General features: G+C 36.5%; 1 protein-coding gene across 4 annotated transcripts in view; it reads right to left on the bottom strand.

Annotated features, from left to right (window-relative positions):
- The window catches only part of LOC121030637 (sodium channel protein type 3 subunit alpha), a 116277-nt gene extending 92459 nt beyond the window's left edge, over window positions 1-23818 (bottom strand). For 3 of the 4 annotated variants that reach the window (XM_040475238.1, XM_040475236.1, XM_040475234.1), the window contains exons 1-2: window positions 23585-23818; window positions 3595-3789 (exon numbers count right to left, since the gene is read on the bottom strand). The gene's annotated coding sequence lies outside the window, so the exon portion shown is untranslated. The remainder of the gene's footprint in view (window positions 1-3594; window positions 3790-23584) is intronic. The other variant, XM_040475235.1, reaches the window with a different exon arrangement.
- Window positions 23819-24075: the final 257 nt, after the last annotated feature.

Below are 24075 nucleotides of genomic sequence, written 5' to 3' on the forward strand. Positions count from 1 at the left end.
GAACACCATGCTTGGAAGATAGTAGACCATCAAAAAGCTAGAGAGAAAACAAACCATGGCCAGAGGACTGTATTTAATGCAAAATTAGGAGAGAGGAAATCAATGAGATTTTATGATGTTTTGATATGAGGATTGAAGAAGTGTTATGAGGTTAAGCTCAATCCCAGATTGGTTTAAACCACAAGTTGTCATTAACCCAACAGAAAAGCGGAAAGGGTTTGTAGGGCATGATAATAAATTCTGTTTGGGATTTATTTAGGTTGAGATGCCTGTTAGACAGCTGGGTATGTAATTAAAATATGGGTCTGAGAATCAGGAAAGCCGTCTGGGCTGAGAAAATGTTGATTAAGGAATCACTGGTTGAAACTGAAGATAAGAATATGCATTACACTGTCTAGGAAAAAATCAGAAGATCAAAGGTAGGACTCTTGTGACTACCAGTTTTTAAGGAAAGGAAAATTAGACAGTGAAGTCAGAACAGTTACATAGATGCCAAAAGAGGAATTTTGAAGATGCTAATTAAAAGGCGTATATTGGATTTGACAATTAGTCAACTAGTTCATTTAAAATGAATGAACAACAGGCACAGAGAAGCTAAGTAACCTTCACTGAAACGTCTACTGACAACACAAATTGTTGTTCTGAGGCAAAACATTTTCCACACATTCTATTCTTGACTGACTTTTCCTATTACAGTTGACATTTTTATCTTGAATCTTACTATTGTGTGATTTGATTTTAAAGATCTAAGCTATATGTAAATAACTGCATAAAAATACATTTAGGTAGTTTGATTCAGTTTTCCAGGCTCACATATCTGTATGCTGTGATACTAACATAAGCTTCTGAAACTCTGTGAAACCAAAAAATATGAATACAAAGCTACTATTTGTTAATGAATCAGAATCTGAGGAAAAGGGCATAGTAAACAGTTGGGATATGCTGTGGCATTACTGAGGCAAAGACAAAAGTATTTTTTCTCCATTACTCATATAGCCTGGGAGTTCTTACCTTGACCAATTTCCAGAATAGCAGTTGGAAAATTGCATTGGTCTATAACCTGTTAATATCAATAGTTTCTCTTTCCCTTTGTAGGGATTTTTATGATTATGTTACAGACCAAAATCAATTAGTTCTGGTCTGTTCCCATGGAGACAAAATTATGTCAGAGGCTGTAAATTTGCCATCTTCAAGGATGGAAAGCTGTATCATACAACTTGAAAGATTAGAGGGGAAAAAATCCACAGTGTATTTTTATGTCCTTGATGATGAGACAGCAAATTGTTGGGGAAAGATTGTGTCCACTGCTGAGGAAAAGATGCTGTGTTTTCTTGTTATCAGTGAGAAACTATTATAGAAGGGCATAATCTAAAAGACAAGATGGAGCTGACTACCCTTCCTTTGAATAAAGTTATTAACATTTTCTAAAGGGCTTTTCACTTTGGGATAGTGATTATCTGGTATTTACTGTATTTTCAAGCCACGTATGTGACAAAGAGAATAATGATTTTTTAAAAGGCATATACAGAGCATTTGGCACATTATAATAATAACCACTGGGCATTCTCCAAGGCAGAATTAAATGTTATTTTCTGTATTTCAGAAGATCTTTGAAATAACATCTGGTTGGTATGCTTACCTAACTAGGTGGCTTTGAGAATTAAACAATAATAGACAAAACTCTGTTAAACTGTTACTATGTCTCAGGTACTCTGTCCTATAATTTATATACGTTAACTCACTTAATCTTATGAGGTTTAATCGTTTAATTTTATTTAACCTTGTTATTCCCATTTTAGAGATCAAAAAACCTAGGTGCAAGTAGGTTGGATAATCTGCCCAAGCTGTAAAAGTGGTGAGTCAAGAAGACAGGTTTTGAATCAATATAGTTCAGGAAATAGCCTGGGCCCCAAAATGGGATTTTTAGTTCACGTGTTCTGAAATTGAATTAGGATAAGTCTGCTACCTTACTGGGAGGTTACTACGTATATAGCCCCATGTTAGGAATGGAGTGGTGCAATCTAAGAAATAGAGCAATATAGTCCTCACCTTTGTTTTTAATGTAGAAGATAAACAGGAATGAATTAATAACAAGCATAAAACTCACATCTAATGGATACGTACTGACATATTTAAGCACCTTAGAGTTGTTTGAAGATAAATTAAAGGCCTAGGCTAGCTTCTTATATGTCATTACCTCTTGCTCTCATTGTGATGTCAAGGAATGATGCAGTACTCTTGTCTGAATTAAATCTATTGAGAAAGTAACTCTACAGCAAGGATATTACTATTATATGGCCAAATATAGATGAAATTTAGACTTTTTCTACCACTGTTCCCTTCCTGTTAGCTAAACTCATGATTGTCCACACATAAATGCTATTTATTGATTTGCTAACTGTTTTAATAAGAGGATCTATTTCTGTCTTTACCTGGACTCAATGGCATACCTCTGGAAAAAAAAAATAGCTGAGTATGAAAGTGTGAGCTCGTCTCTGTCATCAGAACAATTTTTATCCTGGAATAGTTTCTAGGAGTTGATGTTCCCAGTGGCTTTGTCTTTATCAGACAGCTATAAGCACAGAGAGACAACTGCTAACTAATAACAATTAATAACATTGTAATAGACAAATTGTTGGCTTTATTAGCTCCTGAATTTTTGTACTGTATGTTTGCAAACTGGAGAAAATTGTGTTCAACTCCCCAGCATCCATTCCACTCCACACACCATCTCTAAGCCCCTTGCCAATCAATGGTTCAGGAATAGGCCTCAGGAATAGGTGAGGGGAAGCCTGCCAAAGGAGTGTCTATGAAAGTTTTGTTCACTCCTAAGAAGGAGACCAAGGAAGAGACAGAATTCTCTGTCCCCTGGACCTTATTGCATCAGGGTATGATACGTGGCACTACTTCAGTCAACTTAAAACCAGAAGGGATGTCATTCTGAGGGCAAAGCTGGAACACTGAGGGTGGCAGATCACAGAGACAGATCTCCCCCTGGGCTCTTGACGGATCGCTCAGCTCTTGGACCCAAACAACCTCTGCACTGCCTGTTATATTCTATAAACATCCTCCTTGACTAAGACGGTTTTAGACAGTTTTTCTAGCTAGTTGCAGCAGATACGCCAAACAAGTAAATATTCCTTGGTTGGTTCAAAAACTTGGCCAGTTCAGAAGCCAGCTTTCAACCAAATACTAACCATATATTTATTTGGATGTCCTTTACCCCATGCAAACAGTTAAGCTATGGCTACGATCACCAAATAAATATAATAAAATTCAAGTAAATACAATCCTGGGTAATTTACTAAACACACAGGATGGATGTTTCTTTTTAAAAGAAAAATAACTAAAAAGCTGGGTTAGTCTCTCTTTCTTACATCAATAGCCTTTGGCATCATTTCACTCCCTGAGGTCATCTCTGCCACATCTCTAAGTGTTTGCCTCTTTGGAGACACATATTAGCAAGGAAGGAGATAATCACTCTTTTGCCTTCTTCTTCGCGGGCCCCCCCCCATGCAGCTGCCCTTGTTAGCTAATAGAGATTTTCGTTTACCTTCCACAAACACAAATTTATACCACTGGTAGTTTAGGTACCTTAGATAGTTACAGCACCTTTCTCTGGAAAAGCTTCAGGCCACTTCTGGAAATTATCTCATTTGTTCTTATACTATCCCTAGAAGAAATTCTGTGTTTTGATTCCTGTAAGCGACTCTGCCACAAATCCTTGACAGATATCTCATCCCTGATGAACACTGATGTGGCTTGGTGTCAGCTTTCTTGCTCCATAATCTGTGTAGAAAGGGAAACAGGTGAAGTTAGTCCAGCATCTTTGGTATTTGGAGTGAAATGGGTGGTGTGGGTCTGGGTCTGGGTGCCCTGGTGTGCTCAAGGAAAGATGGGGCCGGGAACCACTGCCAGGATCCTGGGGTGGGGGTGGGGCCCTTCTTTCTTTGGCAGCCTTGATTTAATTACTCTTTCTGAAGGCATGCCGGAGCTCCAGAGCATCTTTCTGTTCTTCACCTCCTACTTCCTTCCCTCCTCTCCCTCTTTTCTTCCTCTTTGTTTCTTTTCTTCAAATACCAGAAAGACCAAAGAAGTAGACCAATGGAACGTGTGATCTGCATTGGTGTTATGGGTCATCATTCTAGTTCCTTTTTAGCTCCTTTTCCTCTCCACCTAAAACCCCATTTGACTGGCTAAGATAAGACCAATAAACCTTATTCAGTGGCTTCTAAGGTAAATTTTAGACAAGAAGAGATGAAAAACTAGCATGTTAAACCAAGGCATAATATTAACCTAAGAATAACAATCTGATGTCATATTTCATCAGCCATAACCTTTAGCAATAACTTAGCCCAGTTAAACCAATAATTATTTCAAAGGGCATTATATGTAACTTTTAAATCAGCAATTGATATTTGAAACAATGTTTACATCAATTCGCTCATAAGCCAAACTGGTAATGGATTCTCACCAATAGATCTCCTTTTATAATTTACTATGACAAACAAACAAACCATTAAATCTCACTTTTTAATTTTATACATAGACTTTTAAAATATAACATATATCCTACACCCTTGTTAAAATTTGTCTGTGGCCTTCAGTGACTTAGTCACTTCAGCAAAGTATACAGGTACCTGTATGATCTTCCTTTCAGACCTGTATGATCTCACTTACCTTTCATTTGGTGGTAACACGGATCTTGCTAACTATGTAATGTTGAACATGCTACCTAACCCATTCAGTTTTTAGTTTCCCATGAGATAATGAGGTTTACAGTGCCTAGTGAAACAGGGCTGTTGTTAGAACTAAATGAGATATATTATTTCATACACACACACACACACACACACACACACACACACACACACCTATAAGTCACTCATACAATAGCGGGCATAAAGTAGGAAAATCTGAAAGTTTTAGTGGTATTAGAAGTAGCAATAATTATAATAGTAGTTTTATTGTTATTATGCTACTAACAATACCCATCAGATACACCATGCACCAGAGCTTGAAATATTAATTTGTAAAATAAATGTATAGCCCTTCAGTAAATGTTTCCTCTACTTTACAGCCACAAGCCTAATAAACACTACTTCCCTTCCCCAGGACATAAGTAACTGTGTTTAAATAGCTTAATCTGTCTACATCCTGACATAAAATGAGCATATGTTAAAAAACCAAAATGTCAATTTAGGTATATTTCTAAAATATTTGTCAACTTTACTTTGGGAACATGGAGGAGGATTAGGTACAGAGGGTGAATATCCAAGAGAAACTAAGGACTTAAGGAGGAGCAAGAGAGTAGTTTGAGAAAGCATCCCAAAAGGTTCTAATTTGCTTGGTTTCTCTCTCCTCTTCCTATTCTTGTAAAAAAAAATCACTGCTTCGTGGATCAGAGAAAATATATTCTATGGCCTGGGCTCCAAATGGGAAAGATTTGCCAATCCCAAATAAACATGCCAATCCCAACTATACAAATAATTCCAAATCCCCAGTCATAGTGATTTCGGTATATGGCTTCATGCTCCAATTTAGGCCTCATACTTCAAGTTACATTGTGCCTGAATAAGAGTTCTGTCTCAGTCATCTTTAAAAGCAGACCGTGGCTTACAGATTAACTAAAATATAAAACTGGTGTAATTGAATTCTTTAGAGAATGGGGATTCCTTAAAGTAGCTCTGAACTAAAGCAAGCATAAGAATCATTTGGCTACTTGTAAAAGACACAGATTTCTGGGTTCTATCTCTGGAAATTCTGAAAAAGTTGATTTGGGGCATGGCCCAGGAATCTGCATTTTAAACAAGCTTCCTAAATGAATTTGGTGCAGGTGGCACATAGATTACAGTTTGAGAAGGCTGCTCTGAAGGAAATGGATAGAAGTTACTAGAAATAGGCGATTGATACTTTAAACAATCAAGGCTGGAATTTAGATCTAATGTTCCCAATAGGTAAGAAAAAGCAGAAGCACACTGGATTGCATGGCTTTATTTTGTTTTAGGAAGAAATAAAAATTCCTAAAAGCTGTGTATAAAAAGGCAAACTTTCTCCAAGAACTAAATAGAGAAAAGAAACTTTGCTTAGGACATAACAGAAGGGACACTAGGTAACGTGCTTAACAGACGTCCTAAACTTAATTGCCCAAAAGACCCATACAAGGTTAAATCAAATAAGACTTCTACTGATGGCTAAAATTAGTTGAACTCCGTGAATTCCATTTAAAAGGTGATGAAATAGGATGGCTCAGAAACTTTACTTTCAGATTATCTAGTATACAACTATTGGGCCTGGAGATCCCCCCGAATTTTGAACTTATGTTAACAGAATTTCAGCATTTTGGAAATTAAGGGGAGGTTCGCTATGCCACAACTGAGGAAGTGATAGCTCAAAGAGCATGTTAAGGCCTTACCCTGAAAAAGGTAGGTGTCATCAGCTGAGGAACCTTGGACAAAGTTGCTTCAATTTTATTTTTCTTAATATATTTATATTAACATTATTAGTTATAATACTAATATCAACAATTGAATTTTTAAAACATTTTAATGTTTATTTATTTATTTTGAGAGAGAGAGAAAGAGCATGAGCAGGAAAAGGGCAGAGAGAGAGGGAGGGAGAGAGCGAATCCTAAGCAGGTTCCACATATCAGTGCAGAGTCCAGTGCAAGGCTTGATCTTACAACTATAAGATAATGACCTGAGCCAAACTCAAGAGTCAGACGCTCAACCGACTGAGCCACCCAGGCGCCATCAACAGCTGAATTTTGTAGAGGTGAGCTCAATCATTTATATTCACTTTTGTGGTATTTTAGTTTATCCTGACAATTTATGTGTTCTTTAAGACTGAGTCCCATTGTTTTTTTAAAAATGTTGTCTTATTCCAGGTGCATTGTTTTTACCATCATTGTTCCTCTTTAGTTTATCTTGTAACTGTTTCTGGCCATTTATGCTATTTTCTTTTCTCTCAATACATCCTGTCCTTTATACTCATAATATGATATACCTGCCTTCCTCTCCCGACCCCACCCCGATCAAAACCATTTCTGCCAGGCATTAGGCTATAAAACTCTGGGGACTTAGCTCTTTGTGCAAGGGCCGAAGCAGATCCAAAGCCTCTTTCTGAGGAACTCACAGACTTTGCCAGCCTGTCTCTGGCAGCATTTCCCCACAGGGAAGGGGCAGCATTCTATCTGGGTGGGGATGCTGGTTGGCTCTCCGATGTCTGTAATCATCCTACCCTACCAGCTGCTCATTTGGTTTTAAGACTTCAGGCCCTTATCTAGGGGACAATACCAAATGACCAAATCACCAGTGAAGTGAAATACAAGAAGTTTGTCTGGAAAGTAAACCGTACATCTACTCCCTTGGGTGCTCCAGAGCTTCTCTTGGATCATACTTGACCACGAGAAAGCTTCATGGTGATTCACATTAACCTAAAATCTGGGATTTGTTTCTCTGAGTTGTATAAAATTCATTCCTGAGTTCACTCTATAAATGTTGAGCCCAAGAGGCTCAAAGCTAAATGTACATTCTAAAAGGGGAACTTCATTAATCCCCAGTCTTGGCGGGTTTATCATCCCCATTTCCTCATTTTCCTTTTCTTCAACTTTCTATTGCACATGGATTAAAAAAAATAATATACCACTTTCCATAGTATTTTTAGAGAGAAGTGGGATATAATTAATGTCAAATTTTTCTGTTTATTCATAAGCATGAGACTATGCTGCTTATAAATTTTCTATTTATTCGTAAGCATGAGTCTATGCTGCTTATAAATAATTATTCTCAAAGACTATAGTTAATTTTAAAATGAAATAAATGTAAAAAATTGAACTTGGAAACCCGGTATCCTAAAACTGAAAAGAATCTTTCAGTCCATCTATTTTCACCATCTAAGTTTTATAGGAGTGGTTCTTCATATTGGCATCAAAGTCACCTGGAAGGCCTTGCCAGTTGCCTCCCTAGAGTTGCTAATTCTATAGATATGAGTGAGGCCCCAAATTTTGCATTTCTAACAAGCATGCAGATGATGCTGGTGCTTCCGGCCCAGGAATCATACTTTGACGTGACTGGCTTATAGAAACCACAATTTTATTTTTCTTGAAGTTAGAAACACATGTGCCATTAATATTGCTCTCATTTGTTCATTTGCTCATTTGTTCATTCATTTAATGCCCTGTGATATAATTCCTCTGAACCCAGAGTCTTGGAATGATTTATGGCAGTATTCTACAAAAGCCTGCAATAGCTTCCTGTCTCCCAGCTCCCAGCCTATTTTCAACAGCAATCAGATCAGTTTGGGAAAAATGGAAATCAAATCATGTCATTCCTCTGATCAAAAGCCTTCAGAAGTTACCCAGAGAAAGGGCCAAACTCCTTTCAATTGTCTATAAGGCCTCATGATATGGCCTTAGAGCAACCTAGCTGAACTTATCTCCTCTTGCTCTCCCTCTCCCTCACTGCTTGTTAGCCAGATTGGCTTCTGTCTGGCCTCTGCACCTGCCAGACACATATATACTGTTCCCTCTCTCAAGAATGCTCTTTCTCTAGATAGCTGAATGCCTAACTCCCTCATCTTCCTCAGGTCTTGGCCAAATGTACACCTTCTCAAAGACACCTACTGTGCTTCCCCTCCAGTTTATTACCTCACTTTATTGGTGTCTACACACCATCACCTTATTATATACTACATCATTTACTTATTTATAATGTTTATTATTCATTTTCTTTCTCTCCTGTGTAGAACATAAGCCTTGTAGGGGCTGGAATATTTGCTTTTTAGGTCTATTTTGTTCACCAACAAATCCCAAGTGCTTAGAACAGTACATGACACATAGTAGGTGCTCAGGAGGCATTTTTGAATAAACGGATTATTTAATTTTGGTTTTCCCACAAAGTTTAATAATTTATATTTTAATTTACTGAAAAGAAATTCAACCTACATGTACTCTTTAAAAAGGCTTGCATTCTATTTATGGCAGCATATTTTATAATAGCAAAGTCTAGAAAAAAATGAAATGTCCACTAATAGGGGATTGGTTAAGTAAGTAAAGTAACTTAGGTTTGTATCATACAGCCATTAACATGATAAAATTAAAACAAGCAGTAAAAGCCAAATTATCTCTGGGTACTATATTTCCTAATTTTGTAGTCCTATTTAATATAGATTAAAATAACACACATTGAAATCTTGTATACTTAAATTGTATAAATAAGCTAAGTTTACTAGACTGTCTTTAAACAGAGCAAAATGAAGACTGAATGCTTTAGTCAAAGAGTTCCCTACAATCAATATTGTAGAGGCGTAATAATAATGATTATATAGAACATTAACTAAGCACTTGCTATGCAGTAGGCACTGATCAGCTCACTTAATCTTTACAATAACCCTGTGAGATAAATGTGGTTATTGTCCTCATTTTTCAGATAAAGGAACTATAAGGTCCAGAGAGGATAAGCAACTTGGCCAAGATTGCATGGCTAGTAAATGGTGCCATCAAATCAAGTGGTTGTTCGTTTTTTGTTTTTTGTTTTAGAAAAAGTAATCAAACTCTCTCTCTAAAACTATTTTGCCATATGCTTCTGCAGTTTCATCTTACATACTTACCTATATATATATCAAACTGATCTATTTGCCATTCCCTGAAAGTCTCCAGTCTCTGGCCTCTGGACATCAAAAACATTCCTTGTGCCTGAACTATCATTGACCACCAATCATTGCTTGTTAAGATCCTACACACATTCTAAAGTTAGAAGTGATTTTGCATCCCTCTAAACTCCCATAGCACACACATATTGTCTTTAAAATTCATATAATAATTATAATATTCTGTCATCTGTTGTTCTTCAGGTTGTGCCTTATTGCTTCTACATTTACTGCTAAAGTCCTGGAGGATGGGATTTTACTGACTAGTCACCACAGTAAGCAGGCAGTCACTAGATTATTATTGAATACAATTACCTAAAACAAATTTTATAAATGCCCTGTCCGATGTGGTAGCCACAAGCCAGATGTAGGAGTTGAGCATTTAAAATGTGGCTAGTGCCAAAATTTGAAATGATGATATTTGGAGTATGTTGGCTTTAAAAAACATAGCATCAATAACATTAATTTCACTTGTTTATTTTTCCTTTTTTTAGCATCTAGAAAATTTCAAAGTACAAAATATAATAGGGGTCTCATTATATTTCTATTGAATAAGGCTGCTCTGATATATACAATTACCCTACCCTCTCACCCTCCTCCAAATGGTCAAACCCCTAAACAAACACAGGAATTAGAAAGGGGGACAATCCCCTATTCTGAGATGCTCAAAAAGTGAGGGGGGGCTCTCTCTGGATGGATAATTTTTCTATTTTACTTGGTCAGATTGTTATTTTTGTCCTAAGTCACAGGATTTGGGACCAAGCAACAATATAGTGAAAAACTTATTTGGTCCATAAGCAAACATTCTGTGTGTGGGGGTATGTGCCTGCACGCACATGTGTTTCTGGAGTGGAAACCACATTTAAATCTGAATACAACAGAATTATAGAAAGCTTTCTATTTTGAGGTAAATTGGCAGCATGGCAAACAGAAAGCAAACAGCGATATAATCCTTGATCCATACTCCTACTATAACATCAGTGCTGCTTCAGCCATTACAGAGAGCCCTCCCTGTGAGTGCCCTCAGCCACATTTCTCCTACTGCTGCTGGTGCCGTGTGCTTTAGGCAGTTTCTTTCCAGGCAACCACAGACTGTTTACTGACTGTAATCAAAATGACAGCACACTGTTTTCACAACCGAGTGTTGAGAGTTGATTGCCTTTTTCACTTGGCAACCTGAGGGAACTTTAGAACTGGGATCCTGAGGTACAACTTGTGTTACTTAGATGCAGAAAAACCATTTGACAAAATATGACATCCATTCTTGATAAAAAACCCTTAACAAAATACGGATAGATGGAGCATACCTCAACATCATGAAGGCCACATATGAAAGACTCACAGCTAATATCATCCTCAATGGTGAAAACTGAGAGCCTTTCCCCTATGGCCAGTAACAAGACAAAGATGTCCACTCTCACCATTACTACTTAACATAGTACTGGAAGTCTTAGCCTCTGCAATCAGACAACAAAAAGAAATAAAAAGCATCCAAATCGGCAAGGAAAAAGTCAAATTTTCACTATTTGAAGATGACATGATACTCCCATGTAGAAAACCCAAATGATTCCACCAAAAAATTGCTAGGACTAACACATGAATTCAGCAAAGCTGCAGGATATAAAATCAATGTGCAAAAGTCTGTTGCATTTCTATACAACAAAACAAAGCAGGAGAAAAAGAAATCAAGGGATCAATCCCATTTGCAATTGCACCAAAACAATAAGATACCTAGAAATAATCCTGACTAAAGAGGTAAAAGATCAACACTGAAAACTACAGAACACTTATGAAGGAAACTGAAGAGGACACAAAAAAATGGAAAAGCATTTCATGCTCATGGATTAGAACAAACATTGCTAAAATGTCTATACTACCCATAGCCATCTACACATTTAATGCAATCCCTATGAAAATACCACCAGCACTTTTTTTTGCAGAGCTACATCCTAAAATTTGTATGGAACCACAAAAGATCCTGAATAGCCAAAGCAGTTCTGGGAAGGAAAAAAAACTGGAGGCATGATGATTCTGGATTTCACGCTATATTACAAAGCTGTAGTCATCAAGACAGTATGGTACTGGCACAAAAACAGACACATACATTAATGGAACAGAATAGAAAATCCAAACATGGAGCCACAACTGTATGGTCAATTAATCATCAACAAATCAGGAAAGAATATCCAATGGAAAAAAGACAGTCTCTTCAAAAAATAGTGCTGGGAAGACTGGATGGCGACATGCAGAAGAATGAAACTGGACCACTTTCTTACACAACACACAAAAATAAATTGAAAAGAATGAAAGACCTGAATATGAGACAGGAAACCATCAAAATCCTGGAGAACATAGGCAGCAACTTCTTTGACATGAGCCATAGCAACTTCTTTTTTTTTTTTTATTTTTTTTTTCAACGTTTATTTATTTTTGGGACAGAGAGAGACAGAGCATGAACGGGGGAGGGGCAGAGAGAGAGGGAGACACAGAATCGGAAACAGGCTCCAGGCTCCAAGGCATCAGCCCAGGGCCTGACGCGGGGCTCGAACCCACGGACCGCGAGATCGTGACCTGGCGGAAGTCGGACGCTTAACCGACTGCGCCACCCAGGCGCCCCGCAACTTCTTACTACATACATTTCCGGAGGAAAGGGAAACAAAAGCAAAAATGAACTATTGGGACATCTTCAAGATAAAAACTTCTACACAGTGAGAGAAACAATCAACAAAACTAGAAAGCAACCTGTGAAATGGGAGAAGATACTTGCAACTGATGTATCTGATAAAGAGTTTATATCTAAAATCTATAAAGAATTGTCAAACTCAACACCCAAAAAACAAATAACCCAGTTAATAAATGGGCAGAAGACATGAATAGAAACTTTTCTAAGAAGACATCTAGATGGCTAACACTCACATGAAAAGATGCTCAACATTACTCATCATCAGGAAAATACAAACCAAAACCGCAATGAGATTGTACCCCATACCTGTCAGAATGGCTAAAATTAACAACGCAAGAAACAACAGGTGCTGGCAAGGATGCAGAGAAAGGGGAACTCTCTTGCACTGTTTATGAGAATGCAAACTGGTGCAGCCACCCTGGAGAACTACTGTTTCTGTATGTTCCTCAAGAAATTAAAAATAAAACTATCCTATGATCTAGCAATTGCACTATTAGGTTTTTACCCAAAGGATACAAAAATACATATTCAAAAGGGGTGCCTGCACCCTAATGTTTACAGCAGCATTATCAATAATAGCCAAGCTACAGAGAGAGCCCAAAGGTCTATCAACTGATGATGGATAAAGAAGATATGGTGTATATATAATGGAATATTACTCAACCATCAAAAAGAATGAAATCTTGCCATTTGCAATGATGTGGGTAGAGCTATAATGTATTATGCCAAGTGAAATAAATCAATCAGAGAAAGACAAATACCATATGATTTCACTCATATGTGGAATATAAGAAACAAAACAGGTGAACATATAGGAAGTGAGGGAAAAAGAAAAGAGAGGGGAACAAACCACAAGAGGCTCTTGGTGATGGAGAATAAACTGAGACAGATGGAGGGAGATGTGTTGGGGATGGGCTAGATGGGTGATGTATATTAAAGAGGGCACTTGTGATGAGCACTAGGTATAGTATATAAGTGATGAATCATTGAATTCTACTCCTGAAGCCAATATTGCACTGTATGTTAACTAACTAAAATCAAAGTTTTTAAAAAGGTGGGGGAAGGAAATTTAATGGTCCCTTCCCTCTGTGCTAAAAGAGGACAAGCATTAAAGAAAGCAATCTGAGGCACAGAAACAAAACAAAACAAGAACAAACCACAAAAAAACAACAACTTGCATTACTTCGAAATGGCAATGCTTTCTTCCTCAAATATAACCTGAATTCCTTTGAGGTTTATAATTAAGAGGTTTAAGATTTATCTAGCCTGGAACAGAGAGGCTGTAATCACTCCCTTCCAATCAGTTCTAGTGGAATTGGTGTTTGATTTAGATGGGGCTGAGTTTCAGCTGTCACGTGATTCTTCACCAGTGAGGACCCAGCCACGTGAGGGAGCTTCTCTACTAAGCATGCCCCACAAATAGATGATTATAATGCCATGCACTCTGATCACCCTGACATAGTGCCACAGAAGACAGTGTAACATAATGGATAAGTTTGCCCTGCTCTATCTTTTTAGAAAAAAAGATTTAATGAAAAGGTAAGGAAGAGAGGGAGGAAAACAGGAGACAAATGGAGCCTGCCATTCAGGTAGCCTGTATTTTAGGCTTGTGTTTGCCATCAGTTGTTGTGACATATTGAACACTCAACATCTTAGGTGTTCATTGTCCACATCTGTAAACAAGAGGGAGCGGAGGAAAATTGACTAGCTCATTTGTAGTGCCTTTTTTGTCTCTAAAACTCTAGTTCCCGTATCCAGACTCTGGGACTCTGTACCAGACACACTCCAACATCCACAACTTCTGGGAGAATTGAATGATGGGTACAACAATAGTCTTCTACTCTGAGCAACAAGGACCACTGCATACTGGACCAATCATGTAACTGAGCTAGGCTGTGCTATACTTACTAGAGGCTACCTTCATCTTCAGAATACTTTAGTGAACTTGGGACTTGCTCAGATTTAAACAATGTTTTTTTGATGAATAAATACTATGAATGCCTTGACTAGAGCACAGCTGGAAGGTTGGTTGCTGAAAAGAACGATCCCTCAAATCCTTTCTAACTCTACATATTCAATCCTGTATACATGATTTCTTCATGAAATGGTAATACGAAAAGTCTTCTCATCTGTGGAATTCTACACAAATAGCAGGTTTAAAAAAAAACTCACAAAACTATGTCTAATTTTCAGTGAAATATGACACGTCACTTGGCTAAGTTCCCCCCACCCTCAGCCTCACCACCACCATCCCTGCCACAAAAATAGGGTCTTTGAAAGCCAGAAAAGCTGAAAATATTTCTCCTAGGATCTGAATTCAGGACCCAAAAAGTCAGTGTTTGTTTTTTTCACCTTTCCAGCCACTAAGCACATCATTGGCACCAAAAATTAGAGCAAGGGCCTGGGTGCACCGCCCTGAGTTAGGTGTCAGTGATGCCACTCACTACAGCAGGAACACACAGTGGAAGGTCTCTGCATGTAAAGGCAGGAAGGATGCTGTTCAATGCTCAATTCCTTCGAGGCTAAAGACAACCAGAATGCCTCAGGTAAGAAAAAATTACATGTGATGCACGACTTCATTTCAGGAAAGGATTTGCAGCAACCAGCTTGCTCACGAGAGCCAAGACTGGTGTCGCCTGTCTATCTGGCTCTACCCAGGATGGACGATCTAGCAAGTGAGCCCCTGGCTAACAGAGGGCAGCAGTCATGAGGAGAAATGTAAAAGCTAAAGGGAAAAGATGCTAGAAAGATGCTAGAAAGAACTGGAATCTGTGGCATTCCTGCAATGTTTCAAGCGTGCCACCCGAAATGTCTCCTCAAGGATTTGGGTAATTGAGGATTCTGATAAAATTGCTTCGGCAATATTGAGCATTGAATGCACTCATTCTTCAAGTGACCCCCCCCCTTTAAAAAATTAATAGACTTTATTCTTTCAGGCTAACAAAAAATTTTGATTGGAAAAATACGAAGAGTTACCACATCAAGTGTGCCTTTTTCAGCTTTAAATATTTAGTCCCGAAACCTTTTATTCCGGAAGAATTTAAGAGAATAAGTAGAAAATATTTTCTCACACATAAAAGTCTCTAAATTTAGCTTTCTTGAGGGATATGGACTGTTGAAAAAGTGTGTATTATTTTATGATTAAATTAGTCTCAGAGAGGGGTGCTGGAGACGTGGTACCACTATTATGCACTTAATGGATGTTTAAAAGAGATGTGCCTTACAATGACTCAGAATAATTTTAGGACACCTGGCAAACAACATGTCCAACAAAAGTATAAGAAAGAGCTCACTTTTGTGGCTTTAGTGGTGTAGCTTAACTCTTTTGTGTTAATTTGCATAGAGATCTGCATCGTGATTTGATGTGCTGTGCCACTTTTTATTTATTCCTGAGCATTACCCTTTCCCTTTTCAATTTCCCTTTGATCTAATTGCTTTTGAATGACAACTTGGAATGGTTTTCCCCAAAGAATCAGGTTAGTTATCACACTTGTCACCATGTTGGTAGAGAGAATGTTTATATCAACAATAAATTTTTCACTCTCTATACTCACTGAATAATTTAAGGTGACCCTTCTTTGCAAAATATTTCTTCTCTGGTTCAGGCTTTAATTCCTATCAACACTTCACTGGTTTATTTTTTTACATTTTCATTGTTGGCTAACCCCAAGTATTTTGTGTATAAAGGTAGGATGTTGATTATTTTTAAGTAAATGATCCAATCCCAGTTTAAGGACCCAAGCATGGTTTTACATACATCCATCATAAATCGAGCCTCAAACAAAATATTGTATTTCTTCTGTTTGCCATAGAAGCACCAGCCCCCTGCTTCAAAATACGGATATTCTCAACCTGAGATTTAACAGATCTTTCCTATCGGGTGGTAATTTTACTGACCAGATGGACAGAACGGTAGGAGTTGTGAAGAAAACATACTTAAGTAGTAATATTAAGTGATACTTATCTAGAGGAAAGACTTTAGGATATAATTTGTCCTGAAGCACATAGAAGATTGTTTTATTAATGGCTACCGCAGTCTCCTCCCAGCTGTGGAAAGGACTGCTGGAAAACGACATAAAAAGCAACTGGGGTGTTAACCCAGTAAATGTCTCCTTAAAGAGTTGAAAAAGCTGACTCATCTTGGTAATGGAATTCCTTTTAAGAAATGCAATTCATTATTAATTCCGCTTAGCTATTAGATTAATTCATTTCTTTCTCATAAATATCACTTTCTGAAAATACACTTTTAAATGCATTTGGCCTTAAGAAATTTGTTGGTTTACAGGTCTGCCTTCCCTCTGAATCTACCACAATTGCAGTTTCAGAAATAAGAAATCAATGTTTTGTTTCCAGTTGGATGACCTGGACATTCAAAGAGTATCTTTCAACAGAAACTCTTATTCGATTATTGAGGGCTTAATTTTCAAAGGAGCAATTTACGAGGTACAGAATAAAAAGAGAACGAAATCTCTGGTTGTACAAATTGCAGCTCGTGGATGCTTATTTCTGAGTGTGCACAATTGTTTGTATTGTTAGTTTGCACAATATACCATAGCCAGCAGCTGGGTCAACTTTCAAATAGAGGGAAGGGTAGGAAATTAACAATTTGAAATATAAAACTGCTTAAACATATGGAATAAATACCAGCCTTTTTAACCAAGGAAGAAATGGACAGGAATATATTTTTTTGTTGTTGTTATTTTCCTAAGCATTTGTGTGTCTCTTTACTGAACACACATCCACTTACTAGAATTTTGAAAGTCATTTCTCAGCTTTTACTTCGCTAGCCAACCTTTCATTAGCTTCTCTTATTTTTCTCTGCCTTCCTTCAGTCAGCTGGTTTCAAGGCTGGCCACATATTTGAACTATACTTGCAGAGCTTTTAAATAAACACTGATACCCAGACTCAGCCCCAGAGAGTCTAATTGAATTGATCTAAAGTGGAGCTGGCATTGCTCTTTTTTAAGCTTCCCAGGTGATTCCAGTGTGCAGCTAAAGCTTATCATGTTGTACCTCTGTTTTCTCTCAGGATGTTTACGTATCTATTTCCCTTCAAGTGTTCTTTTCCTCTGTCATTTTTATTAGTGAGTTTTTAATAATCTAATTTTTTTTCATTTCTCATTTTGCGCTTTTGTCCCCCTGATTTCCCATTTCCTGGACAAGAAGTTCTCATCCCAAGTGCATGTATCTGAGGAGTATTCTTATCTAATACTACCAGATTTTTATGTCCATGAAAGAGAATGCGATATGATTGTAAATTATACTTTTGTCTGTTCTTCCAATGCTGATGTAATAATACACTTTAAATTTTGGTATACATATATAAAGATTGATAGTGGACCCCAACACAATTGTTGAAAAATAATATAAGAATGGATTTACTTGAGCTGTAATCATTATTGACTATTATTAAAGATAATTTGATAAGATATTTTAGAACTTTGAGGCCATATGGGACTCAAGGACATGTAAATATCCTATTAATAATATTTTTACCATTTCACAGCTAAAGGATCTATTTTTGAGTTGTAATGTAAAGACAAATTTTAATAGTTTCAGAACAGGGCATAAACTATCATATCAGTAACATGATAGTGACAGTAAGGAAAGCACTAATAGCAACAAAAAAGGGGGTAAGAAGGATCTATGATGATTAAAATTTGGTGATATAAATATCAGTAGGAAAAACAGATATATGGGAGGTAATGTATAGAACATCCAAGGATTTGAAATGAATGTAGTAGGAAAATCACAGGCAGTTGGTTGAGGCCTGGAATAGTAGATAAGAAATGTGTTATTGTGGCTGTGCCTCAAAATGCAGTCAAGCCATTTCCTCTCCATCAGGTTTATTTTCCCTCACTGGTAAAAATACTGGTTGGATTGGCAAAAGGAAAAAAAAAAACCAGCCAAACTCTTTTGGCCATATCCTGCCTGTAGGTATGTTTTGTTGAATCTATCTAGTATTATAAATTATTTGAAACAGATGCCAACGTTTAACAAAAGAGATAATTCTAAAAAAAAAAATCTGGATTTTTTAGCTTCTTTGGAGAAATCGTCTGATTCAACAGTCTCCTAGCCCTAAGATGGAGTTTCCCCTCTTTGTAAAGGGTATGGGCTGTCCAGTTCCTTACTTCTAACCTGGCTGACTTCACTCCTCTTCTTATCCATTTTGCCCATGTAGAAGTTTGGGTTTGTTTCCTTAAGAATTTATTTGTAAGATTATTTCTAACCATGATGTAAGTTCCATGAAAAGAAAATGCTCAATACTTTGTTTAGGTAGAATAGAAATAATTTACAAAGAGGAAAATGAATGCCACAAGCAAAAACACCGAGGAGACAGAGAAACTAACAAACAGGTGACTGGTTCTTAAATAGAGGCGTAAGCCCTTAAAATGTGTTTTGTTAAGACCTATACAAGAATATTTTGGATTATAGATCAGAAGCACAATGTCACTTAGGAGTAAAAACTGGGATTTGGTGAATTATTTCAGTCATATCTCTTGGGAAAGGAAAAGGACACAGTGTTCTGTACAACCCAAGTAAGAATAAAGTATATTCTAAATATTAAGAGATTAAAATTCCCCAAAGTAAGCTTCTTGGCAGAAAATGGCCAAAGTTATTTAAAGAGTGACTTCCCATCTTTGAATTCACCCATTGAATAAAACAATATTCAACCACTGTTTAATAATTTAAGCACCATCATTTCTTTCACTTTGTGCCAGCACAGAGCTTAATCACATGAAGGGCTCCCTATATGCAGTCTCCAAAAGGATGAAAACCTAATTCAATTATTACAGAAATAACTCCAGACTTTTAAAAGATTTCTCTGAACTGAAACAACCTCTGAGAATTATCTTCTACAAACCACCACCTAGCATATGCACTGTATTTGTGTGTGTGTGTGTATATATATATACATATATATATATGTAAAATATTGTAAACTTGTATATAAGTTACTTTGCAGTTTTTCTCTATTCATATATCTTGGGAAGAAATATCTTTAAAATTCTTTCTATAAGGTCCTTTATCACTTCAAATTCTGAAGAAAAGAGGTAGAGTATAAAAAAAAATCAATCAATAAATAAGGCACCTTAAAGCTTGTGGTATCCAATAAGCATTCATATAAGTTTTGAAGAATTCTTCTACTGTGGCTAATTATATGTCTGGATATAGATTCAAGTGTTAGGTACCCAAAGAGTTGATACTTGTCAGGCAGTTCATAGAACAAAGCATGTCTTTGCATAATAGGAGAGCCACATTTTCTTTATTACCATATTATCAAGTAAAATTAACACTAGTCTGCTCTGAAATAGGTATCTACACTCGTTATATCCCATTAAAAGCTACCACAGAGTGAAAACTATCATCAGGTAAAACTGAACTAAAAAGTAACTTCCTAATCAAAGATAAATATATGACCTTGCAACACAAGCAACAATACAACTGGATTTTATCCTTCCCAAATTTTATAATCACCTCAAACAAGAGTCTACCTCAAGAAGTAATAGTTCAGATACCAGGTTCTATGGTGAATTGCCATTAAAGTTGCTTATGGGGTAAAATTCAAGTGGAAGCAAAGATAATTTAGAATTGAAATTAATCAAAATTTAAAACAGGTCCTAAAAGTGCAGAAGTGTACTGTTAATATTAAATTATACTTCAGGGGCAGGTAGGTGATTAATCTTCATAGTTTTGGAAACTTGTAAATCAACCATGAATATTAAGATAGAATGAATAATACGTTTTTAGATGACAAACAAAATACTAATTCCCAACCTTCAGTGAGTTCACAATGTTCCTATACATGAATGATAATGAGAAAAAGTAATCTGTACAGCCACTCATGCAAAGAAATTTGACTGTCTAGCCACATGTTCATTCTTTAATGGAAAAGAAAGCATTTATCTTCATATTCTTTTACTTATGACTGCTTTCAGCTAATTTCAACCCTAAATATAAGGAATCACAAAAGCTGGAGTTACCTAGTTTCAAGGAAGATGGACTACCAACAAATTCCAATCACGCACTGTGTAACTGAAAACCCTTCCCCTCGTATCTTTAAGCCTCCCAAACTTCTCACATCTGCCCAGTCATGAGCCCATTAAGTCATCTTGGCTGCCATGAAGATGAAAATGACAGTGCAGTTACTTGAGTCAGTTTAAAGAGGCCCAGGGGTGGTTGAAGGGCAGGATTAGGAGGCCTGGGGTGCTGAAAGCACATCCCAGCCGTAGCTCCCTAAGATCCCAGTAGCTGATCTTGACGAGCTGTCAAGAGCACAAAACTGCACGTAGAGAAAACCTTTGGAGGGAAGTAGGGATTTTGCAGTATGCCTACAATTTCATCAGGCACAATTTGCCTCTCCACCTTTTATTGTATCATTAATAAGATTTAAGCAGTAGAGATTTGTGAGTTGATCACAAAGCCAACATCTATGGTCGTTTCTGGGATTTAGACTTTGTAATTTGATGGCTATAGTACAAATTATTTGGTATTTAAATGTTCTTGGTGAAACCTAAATTTTCTTTGTGAATCTTTATAGAGGTCTTTTGTCTGATAAGTATATCTGTTAATGCGCAAGTGAAATAAAGCCCCTTGTCCCTATTGTGCTAAAAAGAAGAAAGTCTTCAAAGTAGAGTCCATGGTAATATATCATTGTACAAAAGAATGGTCTTCTAGAAGGTATTATGAGAGTTCTTTAAACTCCCAGGAAATGCCCCGGATGTTAGCACTAATCAATATTATTACAAGGAGCACATTTGTTGTTGTTGTTGTTGTTGTCGTTGTTGTTGTTGTTGTTTCAGCAAAGGCACTCTTCTAGGATGAGAATTATCACTTTTAACTACAGAATTTCTTGGCGGTTTCATTCAGTTCTTCCTGTTGTGGTGGAAGATATTATATCACCATCACTATTAATGGGGAACAGGGGAAGAGGGAAGGGTAGGCATTCAATCATGTCCCAGGATATATAATAAGCACTGAACAGACGTTATTTATTTACACAATCCTGCAGCATAGACATCATTCCTATTTTATAGATGATGTAGAGAGGCTTATAGAGCTTAAATACTTTGTCATTTAACAGTGGAACTAGGATTCAGTCCGCCAGCCCTTGCTCTTCCCCACTTCTCCATATTGCTTCCTAGTCATTTCCACCACAGAAGGAAGTGACCAAGGACCTTTAAAACATCTCTATTTCTCTATTTTTCTATCTCCAGGTTTAATGCACCATTAGTGGTAATATACAACTCAGTAAGAGTTGAGGATGTATCATATTACAGTTAAGCTGAGAAATAAATTGGCAAAAATCCAGATAATTAAAAAGTGTCCTCATATATTTTTGATTCTAATAACCCTACAGGCAAGGAGAATGCACGTCAGTGATACATGGTGTCTTTTCTCAGCTGATAAAGCTCATTATTTGTAGCAGAACTTGAATCAAAAACTAAGACTTCCAGCTCAGTGCTCAACCTATTTATCTCGACTACATGATAAATTGCATAAATTATTCTTGACCTTACAAATGAAGTCACTATTAGATTCTTCTAAAGAATAAGATACCCAAACTTATTTGATGTATCGTTTAATCAAAACAGGTTTTATTTTTAAAAATTTTCAAAGAGCAAAATTTGTGAAGAACTCTGTACGTTTGCTCTTCACATGGTGACTACATATATAGACAAATAACTAAGAAATTATTACAACTACACTGAAAAAAAATTGCTTGTATTGAGGGCTGAAGTATAAGCATCCATTCATAAATGTAAAACAGTTCAATCAAGACCAGCTCCTGTGTTCACGTAAAACAAAGTTACTCATATTCAGTCACCTGTAGAGAAGCATGGAATATACAATACACCGAAGCCAATTAACATCCATTTCTGGGAACCCCTTTCCAAGAAACAGTTTTCTTCATATCCTATGGTAGGAGTTCTTCTGATATACACAAGACTCACGGCTTTTCTCTAAGGCAACCACTATTTTATGTTTTTAGGGGGAGTATTATTGTTTGTTACTCAGTGTAAAGTGTTAAGTGAGAAATCAGTATTTGCCCATATCACTAGAAATTACAATTGCTTTTAAATACTCAATGTCTATTTTTAGGCCATTTTGACCAGTACTAACTGGAAACCCAGGTTAAAATCAAAGGTCTTTATTTCACATAGGGCACACACTACTTGGAATGTTGCGGTGAAATCTTGGCATGCAAATTCCTACAAGCACTTATGCCTTTATCTTTGTTCTCATATGCTACATTACACCACCTGTTGTATTAAAAAAAAAACTTTATGATATTTAAAACGCTTCTTTCAATTAATGACTATAGATTTTCTGCCAATAACTTCTTCTTCTAAGGATGTGATTGCTAACTAAATGAAGTATTTGTGGTTATGCTATAAAATATTTTAAAGAAAACTACATAAATATATATATTATAAACTAAATAATTATTCCTTTTGGCTCAAGTGGCTCTCTCTGATATTTAATAATCACAATAACCAGTTATTAAATATATAGAGAAAAAAATAAACAGAAATATATCAAGCTTGTAAGAGAATTCATCAAGAAAATATAATAGCCTTTTTTAAGTCAATAAATTAAAAATTAAATATTTAATATAAAAATGAACATATTAAAATATAAAAGAAATAACATATTATGGAACATGCAGGGGTGATTTTATTATTAAAAGGTTAAATCTCTTTTTAATGGTTAGTATTTATTATCTTCTTCCCTCCCTGAAAATAGATTATTACACCTCTATATTGTTATTGCTCCCTATACACATGGCCCCTCCAAAGCTGTTAAATAAAAGACTACAGCACAAGGACGATAGTTCCAATTTCACTATAGATTTATGTTTAAGAAATACTGGACACACTGGAATACTGAACACACTGGACATTTAAATAAATGATGTACAGCCACAAAAACCATTAGGTTAGCTTTGTGCAATAAAAAATAATTTTCTTTGAATACAATGAATCATAACCATCTGCATGTTTCAAAAACACGAGATCAGTAATGCCTAGTCTCTACCATAAGTCACCATTTCTAGACAGAGGCTCTATTTCCTTTGAGAGATAAAGGAATAGTAAGCAGTTTACACATCAAATGATGACTTTGGTTGCTGTAATTTACATTAAAACAGCATTAGGTTAAAAATAGCAGCATGAGGATGATTTTAAAAAAGAGAAATGATCTGGTGGCTAGATTCTATGGTGCAGATAATTAAATGTTTTGCCAGCTTACCTGATAAAACAGAGCCTCACAGATCACAGCATAACAAAGCCCCGCATCCAAGATGGTTAGAGTATAAGGTGCCTTCCTCTGCAGTTGTTCAGATTTTTGGCCACAGAGGTCTACAAATTAATTACAATGTTTTTTTTTTTTTCTTTGCTTTCTCTGTGGACAAGAAAACAAAGAGACCTTTCCAGAATCCTCTCTGCTTATGCCTCCGCTTCCTGTTCTGAGATTCACTCTATGGTACCCAACATATATCAGAAAACAGCTTTGAGGGGGGGAAGAAAAAAAAAAAAAAAAGCTGACAGCACTCAACATGGTACCGCCATCTACTGGCAGACACACAAAATTGAGCAAAAGGAAAAACATCCTCATTATTCTTTATCATCAGGTAAAACAGAACATCTCTCCTGCATAAGAGTATGTACAGAGATTCTTTCCCATACTCATTTATTTGCACCTCACCAATATTTTTTCTAAATTTTCTAAATTTACAAACT

The sequence above is a fragment of the Herpailurus yagouaroundi genome, unplaced genomic scaffold (genome assembly GCF_014898765.1).
Source record: "Herpailurus yagouaroundi ecotype Mexico unplaced genomic scaffold, PumYag 140, whole genome shotgun sequence".
In the NCBI taxonomy this organism is placed as follows: domain Eukaryota; kingdom Metazoa; phylum Chordata; class Mammalia; order Carnivora; family Felidae; genus Herpailurus; species Herpailurus yagouaroundi.